Source organism: Neopsephotus bourkii, unplaced genomic scaffold, assembly GCF_033783945.1.
Source record: "Neopsephotus bourkii isolate Nb327-2 ecotype Australia unplaced genomic scaffold, CSIRO-AGI_Nbou_v1 NB_211, whole genome shotgun sequence".
NCBI classification, from domain to species: Eukaryota; Metazoa; Chordata; class Aves; order Psittaciformes; family Psittacidae; genus Neopsephotus; species Neopsephotus bourkii.
The window spans coordinates 197,920-211,661 of NW_026900723.1; the positions used below are offsets into that span (position 1 = coordinate 197,920).

The 13,742-nt window shown below is 43.3% G+C and overlaps 1 long non-coding RNA gene across 1 annotated transcript; it reads left to right on the plus strand.

The window, feature by feature from the left end:
- Positions 1–10,025: 10,025 nt before the first annotated feature.
- LOC133207439 (uncharacterized) lies at positions 10,026–13,584 on the plus strand. The gene is made up of 6 exons (XR_009724043.1): positions 10,026–10,076; positions 10,636–10,830; positions 10,952–11,063; positions 11,508–11,579; positions 12,011–12,157; positions 13,426–13,584. It is a non-coding gene; the product is annotated as an uncharacterized LOC133207439 (long non-coding RNA).
- Positions 13,585–13,742: the final 158 nt, after the last annotated feature.

The following is a 13,742-nucleotide window of genomic DNA, read 5'->3' on the forward strand; positions in this document are numbered from 1 at the left end:
CCCGACTCCTACTCCGACAGGGAATTTACAAGATATATTCTGGGAGGCTTGTTTAAACCCATCAGTGCTCAGAAGCAGAAAGACATCTATCACATTTGTTCAATATTGTGTGAGCAAAGCAGCAAATATTGGCAGCTGGGAGCAACTCCACTTGAGCAAAGAAAATAACCCCTCTGAAGTCAGCTCTGAGACATAACTGCTGATTTAATCTCTTATACTATCCTCCTGAGAACTTATGGAGAAAATTTCTAGAGAAAAATCCTAAAGGAGCCAACAAGAAATCTGGAGAGGGACTTTTTACAAGGGCCAGGACAAGGGGGAAAGGGTTTAAACTGACAGAGGACAGATTTAGATATTAGGAAGAAGTTCTTCCCTGTGAGGGTGGCAAGGCACTGGCACAGGTTGCCTAGAGAAGCTGTGGTTGCCCCATTCCTGGCAGTGTTCAAGGCGAGGTTGGATGGGGGTTGGAGTAACCTGGTGTAGTGGAAGGTGTCCCTGCTGATGACCGGGGGTTGGAACTAGATGAGTTTTAAGGTTCCTTCTAACACAAACCATCCTATGATTCTAAATATCAGATTCTTAGCACTTAGGGTGTATCTTCAGCACTGATACAAGTCTGTCTGCTACCTGAGTCATAGCTGAGCCATGGGGAGCCAGCCCTCAGTAGTCACTCCCAGTCTTGCAGCCTGGTACAGCTATGAAATCCTCTCTGGCTGCTCTTCCCCACCAGCCACATTCTCCCAGATATACTGACAGAGTTCCTATTTACTTCGAAACAAGTTGTGTATGATGGTTCACAAAACCAGTAACATACGGTCCGTCACTGGGACCTGGCACATGTACTCAGCTAAAAGGAATCAGTGCAATATGGACAGCATGCTCCCAAAAAGGCTCAGGTTCTGCCACCAAGAGAGGCAATCCAGAGACCACAGGGAACTGGGTTGACAGAAGGTTCTGCACTGCTTCACCTTAAAAAACATTGAATCCTTTCTTTTTTCTCTCTCTTTCTTCTGTGCTCCTCTGATTCATTCTGGATCAGTGAGTTTGCTCTATCTGCAGGCAGCTTATATCATCAGCTGAAAGATGCTGTAGCCCCCAGTTCCCTAACGCCCCTGAATAATGAAGGTAGAAGTGGTAAACCATCATACTTCTCCACTGGCACCACCCCAAAACCACTCAGCTCCACAGCCCTGACTCACGGCCCTCAGAAGGTGCCATTCACTCCAATTACCATAAAGTTGAATTAACTAATTTTAAACCTCATGTACCAACATGCAAATGATTTCCAGACTTCAGAGAAACTCAGTATTTTGTAATCTCCACAAATGTTCCTACTGGAAATTAATCCCTGTAGGATGGTTTGGGCTAACTTCTCCATCAACCCTGCTGCTTAACAAAGATTTTACTTTAATTTAGTTTTTTAATATACACCAGTATGTTTTCACTGTACAAGTCATACATGGTTGTACTTTGGGATGAGCACAGCCTGGAATGAGACTTTTTATCCACCTCATTTTGTCTCAAGTCAGCGGTTTCATGTCATGCATTTGACCAAAGCCAAAACAATCAGAAGTTACTTTTAATCATTCAGAGTAATTACTGCCCTGATTAGAATGTCTCCTTTTCATATGTGGTAAAGACACATAAAGCAGGTTGCATATCTAAGTATATATTAGGAGAGAAGGCTTTTAATAGCCAATGAATAGGAAGAAACAGAGATTTCACTATGCCCTCCTAATTGAACATGCAGACAGCATGTCTTGATTTTCAACTACAGCTAAATTCCCCTTTATTTCCTATTCAAATAGTGGCTCAAGAATAAAGACACCAAACCTGGGCAGGGGCGGAACAAAGAACAGAGCAAGAGGCCAAAAGCCATAGTGCTAATTCCTATTGTATCTAGTTCCGATTCCTGTTCCATATGGCTCCTTGCATCCATACACAAAATGAGGATGCCCCAGCATCTCAGCTATTTGGTGTGATGCTCCCTTGGCATTATCCAGAGGCTGCACCAGCAGATTATTTGACAGCACGGGGATCCTGTATCTCTGGAGTGAAAGGCAGGCATTTATAGATTGACTCCCAGACACAACTAATATTTGGCACAGTGAACCCCTATGTATTCTTTCTCATTGCTCTCCTGTTCTGGGGCAGACTAGACTGTGACCACCCGGGTTCATCTGCAGCTTCTTTTCCTCCTCATAGTAAAGAGCATCTCCCCAAATGTTTAATCTGCTGATGATATGCAAGAAAAATCCTCACAAAACTTCCCAAAGCCAGTGCTGTTTCCTCAGTGCCCAGGTAAAAACTGAAGTAAGACAAGGAAATCGGAACACATACACAGCAGCAATTTCAGACAATTTTGGAGGCACTGCTAACCCCGCCAAGTACAAGCAAAACGTGAGCTAAAAACTCACCTCACCTTGTCATTGCAACTTGTCATGGCTTAAGCCCAGTAGGCAACCTAGAGCCACGCAACAGATAACTCACTCCCCCCCTTCCTCCCCCCATTCCTGGAGGGATGGGGAGGAGAATAGAAAGAATGTAACTCTCATGGGTTGAGATAAGAACAGTCCAGTAATTAAGGTATAACACAAAATCACTACTACCACCACCAATAATAATAATGATAAGGGAAATAACAAGTGAAAAGAATACAACCGCTCACTGCCTGCCAAACGATATCCAGCCTGACCCAAGCAGCGATCTAGCCCTTTCAGGTAACTGCCCCCAGTTTATATACTGGGAATGAAGCGCTGTGGTATGGAAAACCTTTTTGCCTAGTTTGGGTCAGGTGTCCTGTCTCTGCTTCCTCCCGGCTTCCCCTCCTCCCTACAGAGCATGAGACTCAGAAAAACCTTGGTCACAGTAAACAATACTTACCAACAACTAAAACCACCCCATTGGATTTTCGCACTAGCTATATGGGGCTATTAAAAGCTGAGCAGGCTCTCCAGTCTATGGATCAGCTTAAGGACAGGAATCAGCAAGTCTTGGTTGGTGCAATATTGCCACCGGTGCACTGTTGTGCTCACCATAAGCAGTTGTTGTTCTTCGACCTTCAGCAACCCCACAACAGAAGGATCCTCTGAGAGACCAGGCAAGGTGGACAGCTGCTCAATTTCCCCTGTCCCCAAAGCCTCGATACCAAAAGCCCATCAGAACCCTTTTGGGTCTTTGAAGCACACTTTCCTGAGGTACTCTATGCCAAGGATGCATGGATCCTCTGGACCAGTCACGATGGGGTGCTTTTGCCACTTCCTCCCAGTTAGGCTGACTTCAGTCTCCAGTACAGTCAACTCTTGGGATCCTCCTGTCACTCTAGAAACATAAATGGGTTCCATGCCTTGACAGCTTGATGGCATCAGGGTACACTGTGCACCAGTATCTACTAGAGCCTTATACTTCTGTGGGACTGATGTGTCAGGCCATCTGATCCACGCAGTCCAGTAAATCCAATTGTCCCCTACATCCACCTGGTTGGAGGCAGGGCCCCTCTAATAGTGATCAAAACATTAGTCACTTACGTCTTGTTGACAGGGATTAATCTGTATCGCAGGAGCTGGAGTAAAATCAGGTCTTCCACTCCATCTGGGAACCTACTCACCAGAGACTGAAGCCGCAGCTTTTATGGGATGATCATCCTTGACCTTTGTTCTCATCTTCACGTACTCGTTCCTCCAGAGCTGAGGTAGGTTTTCCATCCCACTTTGTCATGTCTACCCCATGATCCCACAGGTAAAACCATAGGGGGGCTCGTGGTGCATACCTCCTATATCTTCTCTCTCAAGCAGTAGGACACCTTTTGTTAATAGCTGAGACGTGGGTTGGTACATGCGGGGAGCTGGATAATTAGAATTGAGGAATCATTTCATCTTCTGTTTGTGGTGCTATGTCATTCCAGGTTACTGCTGCCAATGAGTAGGCATATGAAGACGGTGCATTCCATGTAAATTGCTGCCATATGGGTTGTGTACATTTGACTTCATCTGAATCTACGGGTCCATTTGTGACGTCTTGCTTGCGATAGATCATCTCTACAATGGCTGATTTCCCCAGAGACTGGATGCCTTTCTCTAGAGTAGTCCACTTGCCGAAAGACTCAAAACAGCGTTGTCATATTGTTGACACTGAAGCACAGCTTACTTTGTGCAGGTGATTCCTATCACCAGGTTTCTGATGTGCCCCCTCCATGGTGAGAGCAGTGCATGGAGCCTTCAGCTTAATGACAAGCAGCAGCTTTCTGCTCAGGAGAAGCAGAAGCCTTATATTTGCACTTCGAGACACTTGCTTCTACAGTTTTAGGAAGGAAAGATGGAGTGCTTTGACATGCTCGAGACACTGCTGCTGAGATCCCTGGTTGCTCCTTAGGCACAGCTGCAGCTTTCTGCTCTGGCTCTTAGGCTCAGTACGCTTTAGCTGGACGCTTGCAGTCTGTGAGCACTGAGACTCAATATCTGGTGTGAGTACAACAAAAAGGCATGGTAGGAAGATGGACTTAACATTACAAAGGCAGTGCATATGCCATGTTGTTGACAGTGGAGATCACCTTACTCTGTGCAGGTGATTCTCCGCACCAGGTTTTTGAAGTGCCACATCCACTCTGAGAGCAGGGGATGGGGCCTTCAGCTGAATGCCCAGAAGCAGCTTTCCAGTCTGGCTTGTGCTCTGCAGAAGCAGAAGCTCTATATTCACCATTTTAGAGACTTGCTTCTAGCATTTTATTGATGAAAGCTGGGGTTCTTTGATATGCTGGTGACACTGCTGCAGATCTGCCTGGTTGCTTCTTAGGCCCACCAGCAGCTTTCTGCTCTAGCTCTTTAGATCAGTACACATTATCTGGACCTTTGCTGTTTGTGACCACAGCACCTGGATCTGGCGAGAGAACATCAAAGGGGCACAGTAGAAAGATGGACTTAACATTACAAAGGAAGTGCACATTGCCATGTTGCACACACTGGATCACAGCACACTGTGTGCAGGTGATTCCCACCACCAGCTGTCTGCTCACAGCTGTCCTGCAGCAGAGAGAGGAGATCATGACTCTTTGGACTCTGCTCCCACAGCCAAAGGCGCAGGACAGAAAGCTGATACTGGGCCACTTCTGCAGACAGTGAGCTTCACAACAGAGCCACCTACACTGCTGTAGTTCCCTGCTTTTCCACCTAAAAGGCCATAATAATCCAATCTCTGCAGTGCCAGATCTAGGTCTTCCAGCTATAGAATGAGTACAGCCGGAATGTTTAGTCTCTGCTCCCACAGCCAAAGAGCTAGGACAGAAAGCTGATACTGGGCCTCTTCTGCAGACATAGACCTTTGCAAAGGTGCCATCCGAATTGATGTCGCTCCTAGCTTTCCCACCTAAAAGTCTCTTTGAATCCATCCTCTGTGGAGCCTGGTCTCGGCTGTCCGGCAGCAGAGTGAGTAATGAATGTTTGGCCTCTGTTCCCACAGCCGAAGACACAGGATAGAAAGTTGGCACTGGGCCTCTGCTGCAGACAGTGAGCTTTGCAACAGTGCCATCAGCATCACTGTAGTTCCCTGCTTTCCACCTAAAAGTCCATTTGATTCCAACCTCTGTGGTGCCCACTCTTGGCTGTCCTTCAGAAGAGTGAGTAGAGCACAAACGTTTGGCCTCTGCTCCCACAGCCTAAGAACTGATTCGGAGAAAACTCCAGGAACAAACTTGCCAACAAAGTTTTCAAGCTGACAAGCAGGTATTCTTTATTGCGGCGCCGGGAGACACGGAGGATAACTCCTCCTAACGTGTGTCCCCCTATTGCTATACAAGCCATCCTTATATAGTCCCTGGGCATACATACATATTCATGAGGCTACGTATGGATTACATCATTTTCCAGAGAGTTCCCCGCATGCGTACAGAATTGTGGTGGTGGTCTCTGAGGGTCATTTACTTCTTCCAACAATCTTCATCACTTCTGGCAGCCTTTGAAGCACGCGCAGTAGATGCTCATACCAGTTTAATTGGTTCGTTAGCACTAGAGACATAAAAATTCTCCTATCCTCCTACTTATCAGTTAGTTTAACTGTAGCCCATCCTGGACACCTGCCATTCCCAGATACTCCTTATCCCTGTGTCCTGTTCTTCTAGACTGTTTTTCTTAAAACTAGGCGAACTACAGCGATTTATCTTGTGAGAATTCTCAGTATGTTCTCTAGTTGTACTCTATTTTTTTCTCTGTGTATCTTGCACCTCAGTAATTTTCCATTGCTACTGTTACAAAGCCATCAAACTTAACATTACTTAAAGCTACTGATACAGGTTTCTATATCCCATTTTGTGATTTTGTGCCCCTTTGTCTCAAATTCCCCCCTTTTTCTGTACTTTTGCAAATTCTTTTGCAACATTTTATATATTACCATTACCATCAAAAGTCTTTTTGAAATAATTTCCCGTCTCTACCTGGTGCTTAGTTTCATTCCGTTTCCAATCTTTGTAATTTATCATAGACCGTTTACAACACCAGAGGGAACATTGTATCATACCACAAGTAATCAATATTAAAATAATTAACACCAATATTCCTGCAACCAGTTGCCTCAACCAGGAGAGATTGGGTAATCATGAAGTTAACTTTTTCCATGTTTCTTCAAAACCCCAGGAGGTGTCATCCATGGCCATTTCGTGAAATATCTTAGTTTGTTTCCAAATTTCACAGTATCACAGTATCACAGTATGTTAGAGATTGGAAGGGACCTCAAAAGATCATCTAGTCCAATCCCCCTGCCGGAGCAGGAACACCTAGATAAGGTTACACAGGAACGTGTCCAGAAGGGTCTTGAATGTCTCCAAAGAAGGAGATTCCACAACCTCCCTGGGCAGCCTGTTCCAGTGTTCCGTCACCCTCACTGAGAAGAAGTTTCTTCTCAGGTTTAAGTGGAACCTCTTGTGTTCCAATTTGTACCCATTTCCCCTTGTCCTTTCATTGTTTGCCACTGAGAAGAGCCTGGCTCCATCCTCGTGACACTCCCCCTTTATATATTTATATACACTAATAAGGTCACCCCTCAATCTCCTCTTCTCCAAACTATAGAGACCCAGCTCCCTCAGTCTTTCCTCATAAGGGAGATGCTCCACTCCCTTAATCATCTTAGTTGCCCTGCGCTGGACTCTCTCCAGCAGGTCCCTGTCCTTCCTAAACTGAGGGGCCCAGAACTGGACACAATATTCCAGATGAGGTCTCACCAGGGCAGAGTAGAGGGGAAGGAGGACCTCTCTCGACCTACTAACCACCCCCCTTCTAATACACCCCAGGATGCCATTGGCCTTCTTGGCCACAAGGGCACAGTGTCGGCTCATGGTCACCCTGTCGTCCACCAGGACCCCCAGGTCCCTCTCCCCTACACTGCTCTCTAACAGGTCGTTCCCCAATCTATACTGGAACCTGGGGTTGTTCCTGCCCAGATGCAGGACTCTACACTTTCCCTTGTTATATTTCATCAAGTTATTCCCCGCCCAACTCTCCAGCCTGTCCAGGTCTCACTGGATGGCAGCACAGCCTTCTGGCGTGTCGGCCACTCCTCCCAGCTTAGTGTCATCAGCAAACTTGCTGATAGTACACTCAATACCCTCATCTAGATCGCTGATGAATATATTAAATAATACTGGTCCCAGAACCGACCCTTGAGGCACTCCACTAGTTACAGGCCTCCAACTAGACTCTGCCCCATAGACTACAACTCTCTGGCTTCTCTCCTTCAGCCAGTTCACAGTCCACCTCACTACCCGATCATCCAGACCACATTTCCTCAATTTAGCCGCAAGGATGCTGTGCGAGACCGTGTCAAACGCTTTGCTGAAGTCAAGGTAGACCACATCCACCTCTCTGCCATCATCCATCCACCGTGTTATTTCCTCATAAAAGGCTACGAGATTGGTCAAGCATGACTTCCACTTGGTGAAGCCATGTTGACTGCTCCTCATAACCCTCTTATCCTTGATATGCCTTAAGATGGCACCAAGGATAAGGTGTTCCATCACTTTCCCAGGAATGGAGGTGAGGCTGGCCGGTCTATAGTTACCCGGGTCCTCCTTCTTGCCCTTTTTGAAGACGGGAGTGACATTTGCTTTCCTCCAGTCCTCAGGCACCTCTCCCGTTTCCCAAGACTTGGTAAAGATGATGGAGAGTGGTCTAGCAATGACCTCAGCCAGTTCCCTCAGCACCCGCGGGTGCATCCCATCAGGACCCATGGATTTATGGATGTCCAGATTGCTCAACTGGTCTTTAACCCATTCCTCATCGACTAAGGCAGACCGCTCCGTTGACCTATCTTCATCCGAGGTCTCAGCGGTACAGGGCTTTTCAGGACTGCCTCCGGCAGAGTAGACAAAGAAGGCATTCAGTAACTCTGCCATCTCTGTATCTTCTGTCACCAGGGCACCCGCTCCGTTCATCAGCGGGCCTACATTGCCTCTGGTGTTAGTTTTACCTGCCATGCATTTGAAAAAGCTCTTTCTGCTGTCCTTGACCCCTCTCGCCAGCTTTAATTCCAAGGAGGCCTTAGTCATCCTAGCAGCTTTCCTACATCCTCTAGCAGCAGCCTTATATTCTTCCCAAGTGGCCAGCCCTTCCTTCCATGACCTGTAAACTCTCCTCTTCCACTTGAGCATACCCAGCAATTCCCTATTTAGCCACGCAGGTCTCCTGGCCCTCTTCCTTGACTTCCTACGTGTCGGGATGCTCCGATCTTGAGCTCGGAAATTTCCAATACACCTCAGTTTCATGAGCTGCCTGGAATCCTGAAGCTGTTTAGTCTCATTACAGTTATAGGGGATTTGTATTTTATGTAAGGATACCCTTTGTCTTGATGTTTTTAATTCTGAAATGAATGGAATAAGAAACCTGAGTGTATGCTGGCAATTTGAACTAGGAAGGGATTATTGTGGTTTTTTATTTTTTTTAATCTTTAATGAAAATGCTTAATTTATCTCCCTAGTGGTATGCCGGGGTATAATGAAGTGTTCTGGCTGTTGTGTCTTGGAATGTATGGGACTTTTTTTTTTTTTGTTAATCTTAGTTAACTGGACTTCTCCAGTGGCAAAGTTTGTATCTATATTAAGAGGTAGATTTTTATGGGCATTTTTAATGTATAAAGCTCAAACCTAAAAGTTTTGATTACCTAACTATTTAACGATTTCAGGAATATCTTTATAGAATTCCAGCTTTAAGTGAAATATAACCTTGACAAAACATTAAAAAACCCAAACAAACCAACCAAAAAAACCCTAACACACGAACAAAACCAAACTGACCTAAACCACACCTGTTTCCCTCTCTCTTAGGCAGTCCTGTTTTTAAACAAAGATCATTCAACCAAAACTAAAACTGGGAATGGAGTACATGTGTATGAACCTCATAAGCTCTGACTTGTTCTTGGATCTTTTCTAGACTTGTGGTTTTCTTTTACTGAATGGCACAGAAGATTTTTGTTCTCTTCCTAAGACCTAGACTTTATTACAGGCTGCAGAAACCTTTCACAGTTGAATCACAAAGCAATAAATTGCTCACTGAACTTCTTAAGTGAATATATGTTCTACACTTACCTGTTTCTGAGAGCTGACCTAATAAACTGCATGATAAGGAATTCTGGATTAGCAAAATGCCAATGATAAAAAAAAAATCAGGACTCTACATTTGCTGTGATAAGAGTAATGTGTAAACTGCAACCGGACTCCTGCAAATCATCCTGTTTAAATAACCCTGTTTCTGTGCGGGCTCTCACTTCTCTCTTTCTCTGGCTCATTTTCTTCTGGTTCAGCAAGCTGAAGTGCTGTATGCTGTGATAAGGCCCTACATAACGGAGGTGTCAGGAATGAGTATTAAAGTAAGAACAGTCCTTTTAACAGGAGTCTACTGGTGCACTAGGCATAATATGTAGGCAGAGTCTTTGTATTGGCATATTACAGCTGTGCTGCATTCTTATCTAGTAGGACAATAGAGCTACTAAAGGAGTACCTAGTGGTGTAGGGTCAACAATGCATCTTCAAGTCTGTTCTCTTTTATAGGTAGACCATCAAAATAGCACCACCAACGAAGCACCGGCTGATTCTAAGGGTATGTTTAATATTAAGGAATTGTAATTGAAGCTCGCAAAGAAGTTTTCTTCAGGTCAATAACTGACTTATGGCCTATGTTAATAACAAAATGACGACTTGACATTTTTATATGCCTGTGAATTGGGTAGTATGCAAGTTATCTGTGCAGAAAACAGTACTACTTATTCTGTGGGCCCTAATGGTGTCCTGACAGGCTTTTAGAGTAACTGTATGTAATCTAATTCTTGCACTTAAGAACTACCCATGTTTGCTTTAAAAAGTCAGAATGAAGTGTGCTTGTTGATTTAATTCAACCTTCTAAAGATACTGGAGAGACTTGAATAATTCCAGCCAAGCTGTGTGTGTTTGAAAGAATTTGCAAGTGGAAAAGGAAGTGGTAGAGTGTCTCTGGCAATTATGTAGGGTAAACGTGTGATGCTTAATAAAGGGGGAGGGGATCTCAGTTGTTTTTGTCTACGACACGTGTTCTAGAAGGCTCAGTTTTCACTTACTAATTTTTTAAAATGAAATTCACTTCACTAGGCCTATATTGACATGTAATACTTTGTTCTTGCCAGATTTGGAACAGCTCTTAAAAGACTCGGAGCAGTCTAGCCCAAGTGTGAAAAATGATGTGAAGTTTTCTGTTCGGGTTTCATTTTTTGAGATTTACAATGAATGTTTTTATGATCTCCTGATTCCTGTATCAAATGACAAGAAAAGAAGTACGCTACGCCTTGCTCAAGACATCAAGGGATGTTCGTATGTAAAAGGTGATTGGAATACATTGCAAATTGCCAAACAGTATTACTCCTGGTGTGCATATGTTATCTCTGAAGCCCTTCTTACTTTTTGTTGATATTTACAAATTTATCATGTTTGTTCTTCCTAAAGGTCTGCAGTGGGTACAGATTTCTGATTCTAAAGAAGCTTTTTGACTTCTAAAACTGGGGTTGAAACAGCAGAGTATTGCAAGCACGAAACTAAATGCTAACTCCAGCAGGAGGTGAGAAACATTGAATAACACTGGGCATAGGATGGTGTGTGGGACGGAGCATGCAACAAAAATATGGCTTGAAGGTCTAGGGAAGAAGCTTTAAGAAGGTCTAGATATCTAGGCTTAGGAAGAAGGTCTAGATATCTCTGTTTAGGGTTTGGCATCCTTTAGCAGTGCTTTGAGCCAGAAGGATTCAATCCTTCAGTAAGATGAACATGTACTAAACCTAACAGTGTTCTATCAAATAGTCTCCTTCAGGAAAAAGCACTTGGCTCTTACTCTATCTAAATGTCTGAGAAAAAAGGAAAATAAGTGCTACATAAGTATCTCTTCAAAAGTTTGTATCTGATGGGGTATATGCATAGATATGTTGGCAGATTCAACAGTGTTTTAAACAGATGTGGTGAAGGCTAAAAATATTTTCACTTCTCTACTGATTTAAATTTCTTTCAGTCACAGCATATTCACAGTTAAAGTATTGAAAATTGGAGATTCAGGAGCACCGCAAGTGATTGGAGTCAATGAGTAAGTTCAGAGCTGAGTCTCCCTCTTTTATGATGTTGTCAGTTATCTTACATGTTGATGTGCTGGTACTGCACTGTACACCCAGAACTCTCTGGTAGAGCCTCATGCACGTACAGTTTTCCCCACTTTCTAAATTCATATGGTACTTGGTCCTCTACCTCAAGCCATCAGGTGGCAATGCTGTTTTGTATCTTGTACCCTCTATTCAACACAGGGTTCAGTTAGCCTGCTGTACTCCTGAACTCATGTAAGTCCTCAGAAGGAACTGGGGGAGAAGGGGAAACCTGTTGGGAAAGAGTTTGGCAGGCAGTAGTGTGAAACTTGTTTAGGGAAGCAGCAAGAAATTCTTTATCTGAGGAAAGTGTTTTTAAAAGCAGTTAATTTCTTCATGCTCAAAGGTGGATAAAGTGGATTTCTTTATCTGCTTTCAGATTGTCACTGTGTGATCTTGCTGGTTCAGAAAGATGTACCAAGACCCGTAATGAAGGGGATAGATTGAAAGAGAGTAGAAATATAAACACCTCCCTCCTGATTCTAGGCAAGTGTATTAACTCACTCAAGAACTGTCAACAGTCAAAGTAAGTCCTTTTACGAATTGCGGACTAGTTGTGGATTTTAAATATTGCCTAGAACGTTTTAAAGCTATTGTTTAAATAGGCAATGCTCTCACTAAGGTTTTGGTGGAAAAGATATGTAGACTTGTAAAGTCTATATTGTAAAGTTGTGTTGATCTAGGAAAGCTATTGTTAAACTTGCTTTGTTTTGTTCCTTATATCATTCAAATTCTGACATCCTTTAGATATGCTGTTACGGATTTTATCAAATTAAGTTGCTTCTGAGCTTGGCTGATGCAACAAACTTTGCAAAAGAGTTTTTTAAACTTGTGTTAGAGTCAGATTTTCAGCCTTCTATTATTCCTTAGAGCTAACTCTATTTTCTGTGTGCTTCTATTGGCAGCTGCTTGCAAGCTGTTAGTCTATTTAGAATGTGGTTTTTTGATCTTAACTTTGAATTTTAATAATATAGAAGAAATACTCTAAAGCATGATCTCTTAAAATGTTAGTATGTGCCCCTTTGCAAGCTGGATTGGAAGCAGTAACTTTCTTAAAGGAGTTTTGTTTCAGTCCTGCAGCAAAGCTACTTATGAGCTGTACATGTATTCTGGCAGGAGTGTCACTATCTTGAGTTCTACATTGCTGTTCATATAACTGTGAATAGCTGTTGTGTGTCCAAAATGCAGGCAACTTATTCGGTGGCAAGTGTCTTTAGTCATATATTAGGAATCCTCATAAAAATTCTTACCATAAAAAAACTCCATCACCAGCTGTTATGTTCAGGGTCACAGCTTTTGATTTTTGGAAATGCTGAACTGCTGGGGATTAGGAAAAGTTCTGAAAAGTATCTCCATGTGCTTGATGTATACCTGTTTTCTTGCAATTGTCTGTTTTCAGAGACAGGATACTGAGTAAGAGGTCTCTGGTAGTGTTGGGTACTGCATGCCTAGAACTAAGCATATGCTTTCCATGAACGTGGAAAGGAAAAGAGGTGGACTATAGCTTGAGGTAGCATGAGGTCATGTGACCTACCTTATGCTATATGTTGAGCATGCTGTTGGTTTCAGTGTTCCCTCCAAATGCATTGCTATAGCTGATCTGAGACAATGGCTAAAGCAGCAGTTCACATCAGCCGCACAATATTTCACAAATAGCTGTATCTAGTCCAAAATAACCTTAATTGATTTAAAGATTACTTTTATAAATACTGAAGTGTTTGGGTTACACTGCATAGCTCTGACACTAACTGGAAATTACTAACTTTCTGGTCATGTGTTCTTTTGTCTTCGAAGGTTACAGCAGCACATACCCTTTCGGGAAAGTAAGTTAACTCACTGCTTCCAAGGATTCTTCAGTGGAAAGGGGAAGATCTGTATGAAAGTAAATATAAGCCAGTGTGCATCAGCATATGATGAAACACTCAATGTGCTAAAGTTCTCAGCCAGTGCACAAAAAGTAAGTGTGTAGTATTTCATCTTGTGATCAGTACTTCTGATTTGCATTTAAAGGGCAGGTATTCTCACTTGTAAGAATAAACTTAGTTGCTGGATTTTTGTCTCATTGCAATCATATTTTCTAATTACTCTAGTCAGGCTTTACTACTTTGCTG